The sequence below is a fragment of the Prunus persica genome, chromosome G4, assembly GCF_000346465.2.
Source record: "Prunus persica cultivar Lovell chromosome G4, Prunus_persica_NCBIv2, whole genome shotgun sequence".
Taxonomy (NCBI): domain Eukaryota; kingdom Viridiplantae; phylum Streptophyta; class Magnoliopsida; order Rosales; family Rosaceae; genus Prunus; species Prunus persica.
The window spans coordinates 15,044,941-15,056,102 of record NC_034012.1 but is presented as its reverse complement, the minus strand read 5'-3'; positions in this window follow the sequence as shown (position 1 = coordinate 15,056,102).

Sequence of the window (11,162 nt, the reverse complement as noted above, 5' to 3'; positions counted from 1 at the left end):
TGTAGGTTACAAGTGGGTATTTACAAGAAAGCGCAATGAGAAAAATAAGATATCAAGGTATAAAGCGCGACTCGTTGCGCAAGGTTTTTCACAAAGGCCTGGAATTGATTATGTGGAAACGTACTCTCCAGTAATGGACACAATTACATTCCGTTACTTAATAAGTTTGGCTGTTTCAGAAAAACTTGAAATGAGACTCATGGATGTCATTACTGCATATCTGTATGGAGAATTGGATACAGATATATACATGAAAGTTCTAGAAGGATTCAAGCTACCTGAAGCAGTTAGAAATAAACCACGGGGCATGTTCTCAGTTAAATTGAGAAGATCATTATAAGGGCTAAAACAATCTGGACGAATATGGTACAATCGTCTCAGTAAGTATTTACTGAAGGAAGGATACACAAATGATCCTATTTGCCCATGTGTGTTTATTAAGAAATCAGAGTCTGGATTTGCGATAGTGGCAGTATATGTCGACGACATGAATCTGATTGGAACTTCGGAAGAGCTTCAAAAGACTGCTGATTATCTCAAACGTGAGTTTGAGATGAAAGACCTTGGAAAGACAAAATATTGTCTTGGCTTACATATTGAGCATAGTGATAATGGAATTTTGGTGCATCAATCAACTTATGCTGAAAAAGTATTGAAACGGTTTGGCATGGATAAAGCCCATCCACTTAGCACTCCAATGGTCGTTCGGTCGCTTGACACTAAGAAAGACCCATATCGTCCAAAATGGGATGATGAAATGGTCCTTGGTCCAGAAGTACCATATCTTAGTGCAATAGGTGCTTTATTGTACCTGGCACAATGTACCAGACCAGACATATCATTTTCAGTAAATCTGTTAGCAAGGTACAGTTCTGCTCCAACAAGGCGACATTGGACCGGCATCAAACATGTTCTACGATACCTTCGTGGGACAACAGACATGGGCTTATTCTATTCCAGTGAATCGACCAACGCCCAAAGTATTGTTGGTTATGCTGATGCAGGATATCTCTTTGATCCACATCAAGGACGATCACAGACTGGGTATGTATTTACATGCGGAGGAACTGCAATCTCATGGCGCTCAACGAAACAAACACTAGTGGCCACATCTTCCAATCACTCAGAAATACTTGCCCTCCATGAAGCCAGTCGTGAATGCGTTTGGTTAAGGTCGGTGATCCATCACATCCGAAGCACATGTGCCCTACCCTCAGCAACAGACACTCCAACAATCCTGAATGAGGACAATGCAGCTTGTATTGCTCAGATAACAGGAGGGTATATCAAGGGTGACAGGACTAAGCACATATCACCAAAGTTTTTCTATACACACGAGCTCCAGAAGAGTCAAGAAATCAAAGTCAGACAAATCCGCTCAAGCGATAACCTGGCAGATCTCTTCACTAAATCATTGCCGAAATGTACATTCCAAAAGTTAGTGCATGGCATCGGATTACGACAACTCTGCAAGAAATCAAGTTGGAGCATGCAAAATCAGGGGGAGCATTCAAGAGTCCTCTAACACAGGACATATGCGCGTTGTACTCTTTTTCCTTCGACTAGGGTTTTTTTTTCCACCGGGTTTTTCCTAGCAAGGTTTTAACGAGGCAACATGAGCGCATTACCCTTATGTCCCAAATCAAGTTGTACTCTTTTTCCTTCGCTTAGGTTTTTTCACTACTACAAAAAGTGAAAAAGACTACCAGAAAACAACGATGGTCTAAGTGAAAACCGTCGTGGTTTTTAAAAAGACGACGGTTCTAAAAACACCGTCGTGTAATACCACCTTAGACAACTAAAAAATGGAGATTCAAATGGCTGTTCAAAAACAACGACGTACCTAATTAAAAAACCGACGTCTATTTGAAACAGATTTCCGCAGTGTAAAATCAAAGCCAACAAATAACGGCAAAAGTTATGAATCGACCGACGTAGAAAGTGAAGACGACGATTTCAATAAAAGCCGCCGTTTTTACTCATAAAATAACACGACGAGGTTTTCGTATAAGACGCCGTATAATTACAAACAAATCCACGGCTTGAAAATACAAAATATCGCCGTATTAAATTAATGTACAACGACGGAAAATATAAATATATCGACGTCATTCTCGTATAGTTCTACGACGTTATCTTTAAATCGTACTATAAAATTTAACGTCGTATTTATTCATTTTATACGTCGTACCTTTAATTTAAACCGTCGTCTTAATAAGAATTTTTGTTAACGACGGTTATATTATATGTAACGACATTTAAAAAACAAATCAACGTCGCTCAACAAATATATTACGTCGTCTTAGTCTTACTTAAGACGACAAAAAACGACGACAGTAATACAAAAACAGTCGTTGTTTTTATATTCTTATTTTATTTAAATCTGTCATCCAAAAAAGAAACTTTACATATTCCAGAACATTAATTTCCTTCATTTTAAATTTCCTCCGGAAAAAAAAAACTCTATTTATAACGCACTGTAATTGAAAAATAAACTAAAAGGTCACGGGAAAAAAAATTCTATTCATAATTTAAAAATTCAAATCCACGTCGGTTATATTAAACCTAACGACGTTAAATGAAAAGATTCCACGTCGCAAAACAAATATTGCGTCGTGTTAGTTTAGGGTTTCTTTAACAGTTTCAGTTTCTTTAACAGTTTGGATCTGACGGATCTTCTTAGCCAAGAAAATCAAGCAGAGGATCAGGCACATCTGATCTTCAGATTTCCCTGAGAAGCGAACTTTCCTTCGACAGGGAGTGGAGGCCAGGCTTGCATCTTTTTTGATGGAAAGCAAGGAGTATTCAGAAGCACTAAGTGTCCTATATTTGATGCGAGTAAGCTCAATTTCTCTTTGAGAAAGACATCCAAATTATTGTCTTTGAGACGTGAGAGACAGTGTCTCTGAGAGAGGAAGAACTTGGAACCCTAAATGTAAACCGAAAATGAATGAAAGCGACAAATTTATAGAATAAATTTTTAAAACCAACGGCGGTCCTTACAAAAAACCGCCGTTTAAATTGTAAAATCAACGTCGGTATTACCGACGTATATTACAGAAATCTACGTCGGTGCATTAATAAAAACGACGTGTTAAATGATCTACCATGACGCGAGTTATTACTTATGTACTTTAATTTTTGAGTTTACTACGACGGTACCTACAACACTACTGTCGTATTTATTTACCACGTCCGAAGTTAAATTTACCGTCGTAGTTTGTAATTTATACGTCGTAGTTATATGTAACCGCCGTATTATTTTTTTGAAATGGTTTTATATGTAAGCAACTTTTCGTCTACCTGACTTACACATGCACTATTTCCAAACCCGATTAAAAATTTCAATCTCCCAGAGAAAACTTTTAGACTTTTTTCCTTGTCAGAGCACTGTTAGAGTATCTCATCGTCTTCCTCTCGTCTTCTTCGTCGTCTCTGAACTTAAACATCGATCGTCTTCCTCTTGCTTTCATTGCACGCAAAAGGTAAGCTTTCATTTTCACTATTTTCGTTGCTGTTTTGCATGCTCATACGTTTTTTGTTTGAAAAATCTTTTTACCTTTTTTCTGGCCAAAATCATTTTACTTCTTTCCAAGTTCGATAAAATTTACAGACAAATAGGGAAAGTTTCCAACTTTGAAGACAACTACCTCAACTAAATAAGACGACGGTAGCTTCTTATTTACGTGGTTAAATATGTAGACCACGACGGTTCGTCAGTCGTTCTAGCGTCGTTTGAAAATTGACAAAGTTGTTTTTAAAATTATAGTCTTTTTTTTATTTGCTTGTTTAATTGCAGGTTTGATTTCTCTGAACAATGGTTTTTGTTTTTCCCTAATTTGATAAAATATAAAGAAAAAAAATTAGGGTTGGTATCTAATATAGACGGCAGTATCTTATTGTTTTACGTCGTGTGAATGTTAATACCACGACGTCATATTAAAATACCGTCGTCTATATAAGATTCAAAAACTTTCTTTCTTGGCCTTGTATTTTATCAAATTAGAAAACAAAAACCATGGTTCAGAAAAATCAAATCTGCAATCAAACATTCACAGAGAAAGAAAGAAGGGTTTTGGATCCTTATATAGACGACGGTATATTACTACTGACGTCGTGTGAACATCAATACCACGACGTTATATAAATATTCCGTCGTTTATAGTTAATTATCACGTCGTTTATAGTTAATTATTTCGTCGTTGTTTAATTACCTTGGTTTTAAACATTTATTACGTCTGATATTATTTCATTGCGTCGTTTAAAATCATATCATACGTCGTATTTTATTAATAACCGTCGTTTGTGTTCTTAATATTTTCTTGAAATATTTTCACTTGCAGTTTTGTCTGTAAAAATAGTTTCTCACCAAGACCAAAGTAAGGATTCTGGCTCCAAGAAAATGGAGGTAAGGACCTTGGAATGGTACCTCCTCAAGAGAAGTCTTCGAAGATAGTGAAGTCTTCGAAGAAGATGAAGTTTGCTTCATCATCTGCTGATACAGAACCAACCAGCGCGACAACAATCTCTGATGATTCAAAGGCTGGTCGAGGTATGAGCACAATGCCTCGTGTTGTGAAGAGAAAACTTCAGAAACTGAGGCCAATTGTTGAGTACAATAAAAGGGGGAAAGGAATTGGCCAAGCACATATTGAGATGCAGTCCTATATTGGTGTGTTGGCACGCTCCAGAGTTCCACTTGTGGACTTGAAATGGGCTCAAATCCCCAAGGATATAAAGGAGCAGATTTGGGAAGCAGTTGACATTGCCTTTGTGGTAGGTCAAGGGGGCAAGAACTCTGTCTTAGCTTCTGCTGCCAAGAAATGAAAGGATTTCAAGTCTACACTAACGAGGCATTATATCCTTCCATACACCAATGACAGGGAGAGATTAAGCCAACCCCCTGAAACATATAAATTCATTGAGAAAGCACAATGGGATGCCTTTGTAGCTTCAAGGCTATCCAAAGATTTTGAGTCTGTGCATTCTCAACATGCACAGATTAGGGAGAAACTTGAGTACAATCATCGATTGTCTCGAAAAGGATATGCCGGTTTGGAGGATCAATTAGAGGAAACCATGCCTGGGGTAGAAATTGATCGATCTACCTTATGGAAGAGAGCTAGACAGGACAAACATGGTAACATCCCTGATCCAAAGGTGGCAGAGAAAGCAAAATTAATTGTAAGCCTACTCACTCTGTTTTAAATTTTTATTAAACTGTGAATAATTCTTATTACGTCTTATGTTATATTTTGCATCGTGTGAATGATATTACCACGTCGACATATTTTAAAAAACGTCGTTAAAGGTCTAATCAGGAATCACAACTCTGTTTTCTGTAATTATAGCATAAGATGTCGGTGGTTCATTTTCGCGTCGTCTGTATTAAATTACTACGTCGAAATGTTTTAAACAACGTCGTTAAAGGTGTGAATATTGAATCATCCCTCTGTTGTCTGTAAATAAAGCATCAGACGTCGGTGGTTTATTAATTTCGTCGTTTTAAAAAACTAACCACGTCGGTATAACTACCGTCGTGATAAATTATAATAACGTCGATTTATATGTTATTGCGTCGTGTGAAATTATATAATACGTCGTTTGTATATAAATAACCGTCGTGTGTTTTTGTTCTTACTTTTTTATATATCTTTGTTTTAGGATGATTTGCAAAAACAAGTCTCGGAAGGCAAAGTCAATGTTTCTGGCAGCAATGATGTGCTGACCATGGCTTTGGGCCCCGAGCATCCAGGCAGACTCAGAGGAGTAGGTGCTGGGATCTCACCAAGGCAATATTTCAATTTACCCAAACCACAGAGAGTGAGCTTTGACGACCGTTTGAAGGACAGTTTAAGAGTTCTCCTTCAAGAAGAGACTAAAAAGATGGAGGCTAAGGCAAGGGAAGAGGCTTTAAGGATGGAGGCTAGAACGAAACAATTGGTAGAGGCTGAGAGGGAGCATTTCCTGAGTCAGCTTTCCCAATTAATTCCCAATTTTGATCCAGCCATGCTTAAACCCAGAATTAGCCAAAGTCCCAAAAATCCAATGTCTGACAAAGCAAGCTGCTCTGGAGGTGATGTGAGATCCCAGCATTTTGAGGATGATACTGCCAAAAATGGGAAACATCAGGAAGAAAAGGTAACATATTTGAACTTTGAATTCTCTGTTTTTTTAAAAACCATTAGACGTCGTTATTATTAATAAAACCGTCGTTTGAAATACATACCACGACGATTTTAAAACAAAACCGTCGTTTGTATTTCAATACCACGTCGTATTTAGTTTACTTGTTTTACACGCCATTAAACGTCGTTATTTTTAAAACTTTGTGGTTTTTAGACGACGGAGTTAGTCATTCCCGACGTCATATATGAAGAAAATAAAGAAGAAAAACAAGATGAAAAGGAGAAAGAAAATGACGACCAGGTATGTTCACATAACTTTGCCTTTTTTATTTGTTTTTCAAAATTCCAGACGTCGATATTTTTCTTTAAACCGTCGTTTGTTTACAACTTAGATGGCAGAATGTTTTTCTAAGACGTAATAAATTATTCACCACGACGGTTTTCTCACCGTCGTTTAAATTCATTTCAGACGACGTTTTATTCCTTAAACCGTCGTTTTTATTGAATTACCACGTCATTTTTTTTATTTCTTTAAACAGGTTATTAAAGGTGTTGATTATTCAAATATGGAGGCGCCATCTTCTTTAAAATCCCTTTGTCGTTTTGTGGAAACGACACTCGTGCCTCAGGACAAGACCCTGCACTTTACAATTGATAAGGAGGTCTTTGGTCTAGAGCGCGATACCTTCCTCCTGCCTGAAGATATTACACAATTTGCAGGCATGGAAGAAATAGGAGCCACTGTCATTGCTGTATATATGAGGTTTGTCATTCTAAAATAATACGTCGTTGGTTTATTTATGGCGTCGTCTTAAATAACTAACGACGTCGTTAGTATGTACCGTCTTGGTAAATATATTATAACGTCGTTGTCTATTTCAGTACGTCGTGTGAAATTTTATAATACGTCGTTTTGTTATACATAACCGTCGTGTTTTTTTTTGTATATATGAGGTTTGTCATTCTAAAATAATAGGTCGTTGGTTTATTTATTGCGTCGTCTTAAATAACTAACGACGTCGTTAGTATGTACCGTCTTGGTAAATATATTATGACGTCGTTGTCTATTTCAGTACGTCGTGTGAAATTTTATAATACGTCGTTTTGTTATACATAACCGTCGTGTGTTTTTTTGTATATATGAGGTTTGTCATTCTAAAATAATACGTCGTTGGTTTATTTATTGCGTCGTCTTAACTAACTAACCACGTCGTTAGTATGTACCGTCGTGATAAATATATTATAACGTCGTTTTCTATTCCAGTACGTCGTGTGAAATCTTATAATACGTCGTTTGTTATACATAACCGTCGTGTGTTTTTTTGTGCTGACTTGTTTATATTATTTTATATATTTAGGTACTTACACGATATTTTGAAACGAGCAAATATGTGCTCCATGGTTGGCTTTATCGACCCTGCTACAGTTAGTGCCAGCTCTGGCACAATAGCTGACAGATCACGCCTACTAGCAGCTCGACTTCAGAGGACTGACGGTGAACAGATTTTCCTGATGCCTTACAATCCAGGGTTAGTCTCCTTAACAGGATTTTGTTTTTATGATTTTCAATAAATGACAGCGTATAAACTAACCACGTCGGTGTTTTATTTTATTGAGTCGTTTGAAACTACTAACCACGTCGGTAGTTATTTATCGTCGTTATAAATATATAATGTCGTCGATTGCTACTTTATTTCGTCGTGTGAAATATTATAATACGTCGTTTTTGTAAATAACCGTCGTTTTTATATTAATTTTGTGCAGCCGTCATTGGATCTTGCTGATTGTAAGGGCAAAGAGAGAAACCGTCTATTTTCTGGATCATCTGCCAGGAAATCGTGTGGTCGATGAAGAGGCCAAAAATATCGTGAACAGTGCTATAAAAATTTATAATTCTCACATTGCCAGACCAGGCCGTAAGGCAGTTATTTGGAAAACTCTGTCAGGCACACCAAAGCAACCCAGCAATGTCGAATGCGGGTATTATGTGATGCGCTTCATGAGGGACATCATCATTGATCCTTCCTCGGGGTTTGAGAAGAAGGTAAGAAGAAATTACCTTCATACATTTTACGTCGTTTTTTGTATTGTCAACGACGGTGATGTAAAATTACCGTCGTTGAATATATATACTACGTCGGTTATGGTCGTCTGTGATTGAATTTCCTTTTATTTATAAACCCTAATAATCATTGTTTATGCAGTATGCCAAGGGAGGAAAACAGGAAGAGCCATACCCCCAAGAAGCAATTGATGAAGTCCGGAATGAATGGGCAGAGTTTGTTTGCCGTCACCTGGAATAGGGGAATTATTGAACACTTGATATTTATGTATAATGTACAAATTTTGTCTATAATATATAATGTAAAAATTTGTTGAGATTTTCTTAAATTAAAAAAAAAACAAACATACAAATTGCGTAACCGACGTGTAATACTTTTCCAACGACGTAATAAAGTCAAAAGCCGTCGTTTTTTGTTGTTTCGTTTTAAACAAATCCGACGTAAAAGGATATTTAGACGACGTTCTTTGAACAATTGAGCCGTTTATGGTTTACAACGTCTTCAATTTCTTAAGGGTTCAGGGTAGTACTTTGTAACGACAGCCGTTAAGTCGTGGAATATATATTTTACGTCGGATAGTTAAATATCCGTCATGGTTTCTCATTTAAACGACGTCATTTTTACAACTTAGTCGTCTATTACAATTTACAACGTCTACAATTTATTAACACCGACGTGGTTTGTTGTTGTGATAAGAATATTTTATTATTTTTATATCAAAATATTCAAAATAAATTTAAAATAAATCAGAAAAATGCAAAGTCAACTCCTATGAAGTCATTGATATATTTTCTTCCCCCTAAACCTTGAAAAAATTCATTTTGAATAACAAAAATTTAAAATGACCATCCAAAACAAAATTGTTTTGATGAGTCATAAAATCACTTCTAGTTTTATGGTTTAGGGTTTAGAGTCTAGGGTTTAGAGATTAGGGTTGTTATTTATTGGGGTTTATTTTTAAAGTATAATTTTTGGGTAGGCTAGGGTATATATTAGGCTGTAAAACCATAAACCCTTTTATAAACTTAATTTTTAAAATTATATAATTTAGTTTTAAGGGTTTAGGGTATTAATTGTTAACGACGGTGGTTGAGTCGTGGAATACATATGTTACGTCGTGCAGTAAAATATCCGACATGGTTTCTACTTTAAACGACGTCATTTTAATATGTAAGTCGTCTATTACAATTTACAACGTTTTCAATTTCTTAACCCCGACGTGGTTTGTCAGTCGTCTTTATATCAAAATATTCAAAATAAATTTAAAATTAATCCGAAAAATGAAGCGTCAAAATAAACGGCGTTACGTTCAGTGTTTCCGTCGTGGAATATTACATTTACGTCGGTTCTTGTAGAACTTTCGCCATGGTTTTTCTTTCGACGTTTTAAAGAGCGTGCGCTCTAAAAATTTTCGCGCGGCCTAAATTTTTTTATATTTGGCTCTTATTCTTATACTTCTAACCCTGAACCCTAAAATTTTCAGATTTCGCGCAACATAACATTTCGCTCTCTCACTTCTGCTCTAATTAAAAGTTGCACACTCCAGGCTCCGTCGAATCTGTGAGCTCGTCCAACCTGTAAGTACAAACCCTATCTTCCCCTTGTAAATTCATTGAATGATATTAGGTTGTTTTGTTAAAGGGTTTTAGGTATATGCTTTGCGATCTGTTAATAATGTGCTTATAGGTATGGGTTCATGGATTTTCTGTTTAATGGGTTCATGGATTTTCTGTTTAATGGGTTCATGGATTACATTATCTGTTATGTTGAATTGGGAATGGATTTAATTTTGTCGGATCTTTTAATCACCCTATGTTATGTTGAATTGGGAATGGATTTATTGTTTTCATGCTTGGTTTCATGTATATGTTGGTTTCTTGCTTGGTTTCATATATATGTTGTGTTCTTAATGGGTTTTGGGTTCTTGAAAATAAACTGAGACACGACGCCTTTTTAGGCATACGACGACGATTACACGACGGTTTCTTTAATTACCGTCGTTGTATTACTTATACACGACGGTTTTTTCATAAACCGTCGTTTGTATTACTTATATTAGACGACGTCTGTTGGAAATCCGTCGTCTATATATGCCAAATACGTCTGTTTTTGTTTAAAACCCGTCGTCTCTGTTGTGTATTACTTGCTATTAGATCTTTGTATAATCTGCTATAGTGATGGTCATTGCCTGTATTATCACTTTATTATAGATAATAGGTTATAGTGTCGGAGATGGATAAGTCATGGATGCACTCGGATAGAAGATCGAAGGCATATGAGTTTGGGGTGGAAGCATTTTTGAACTTTGCTGTAGAAAATCTTCTAACTACAACACATATCCGTTGTCCATGTGTTAAATGTGTTAATTTGAAGTTGTTTGGGGTTGGAATTATAAGGGATCACTTACACTTTAATGGAATTGACCAAAGCTATAAGAATTGGACATTTCACGGAGAACCTTGGGAAGCAACTACTAATGCTAGTAGAAATGTTGAAGAAGATGATGGCCATAGTAGGTACAGTTTTGTGTCTGAAGAAATTGATATGGATGATAATGATTTTGGTGATTTTGGTTCCGATCCGTATGAGTTTGCCAATGTGATTGGGGATGGAGATCAACCAGTGTACCCTGGTTGTAGAAAGTACACGAAGTTATCGGCATTAGTGAAGTTGTATAATTTGAAGGCAAAACATGGGATGAGTGATGTCTGTTTTACAGAATTATTGATACTTCAAGGCGATTTGCTTCCAGAAGGAAATACAATACCAACCTCTATGTATGAGGCTAAAAAGACTTTGTGTGCATTGGGGCTGAGTTATGAGAAAATGCACGCATGCCCCAATGATTGCATCTTGTATAGGAAGGAGTATGAGGATTCAACTAATTGTCCTACTTGTGGTATCTCAAGGTGGAAGGAAGGCAAAGATTCAATCTTGAAAGAGGGTGTGCCAGCGAAGGTGGTGTGGTATT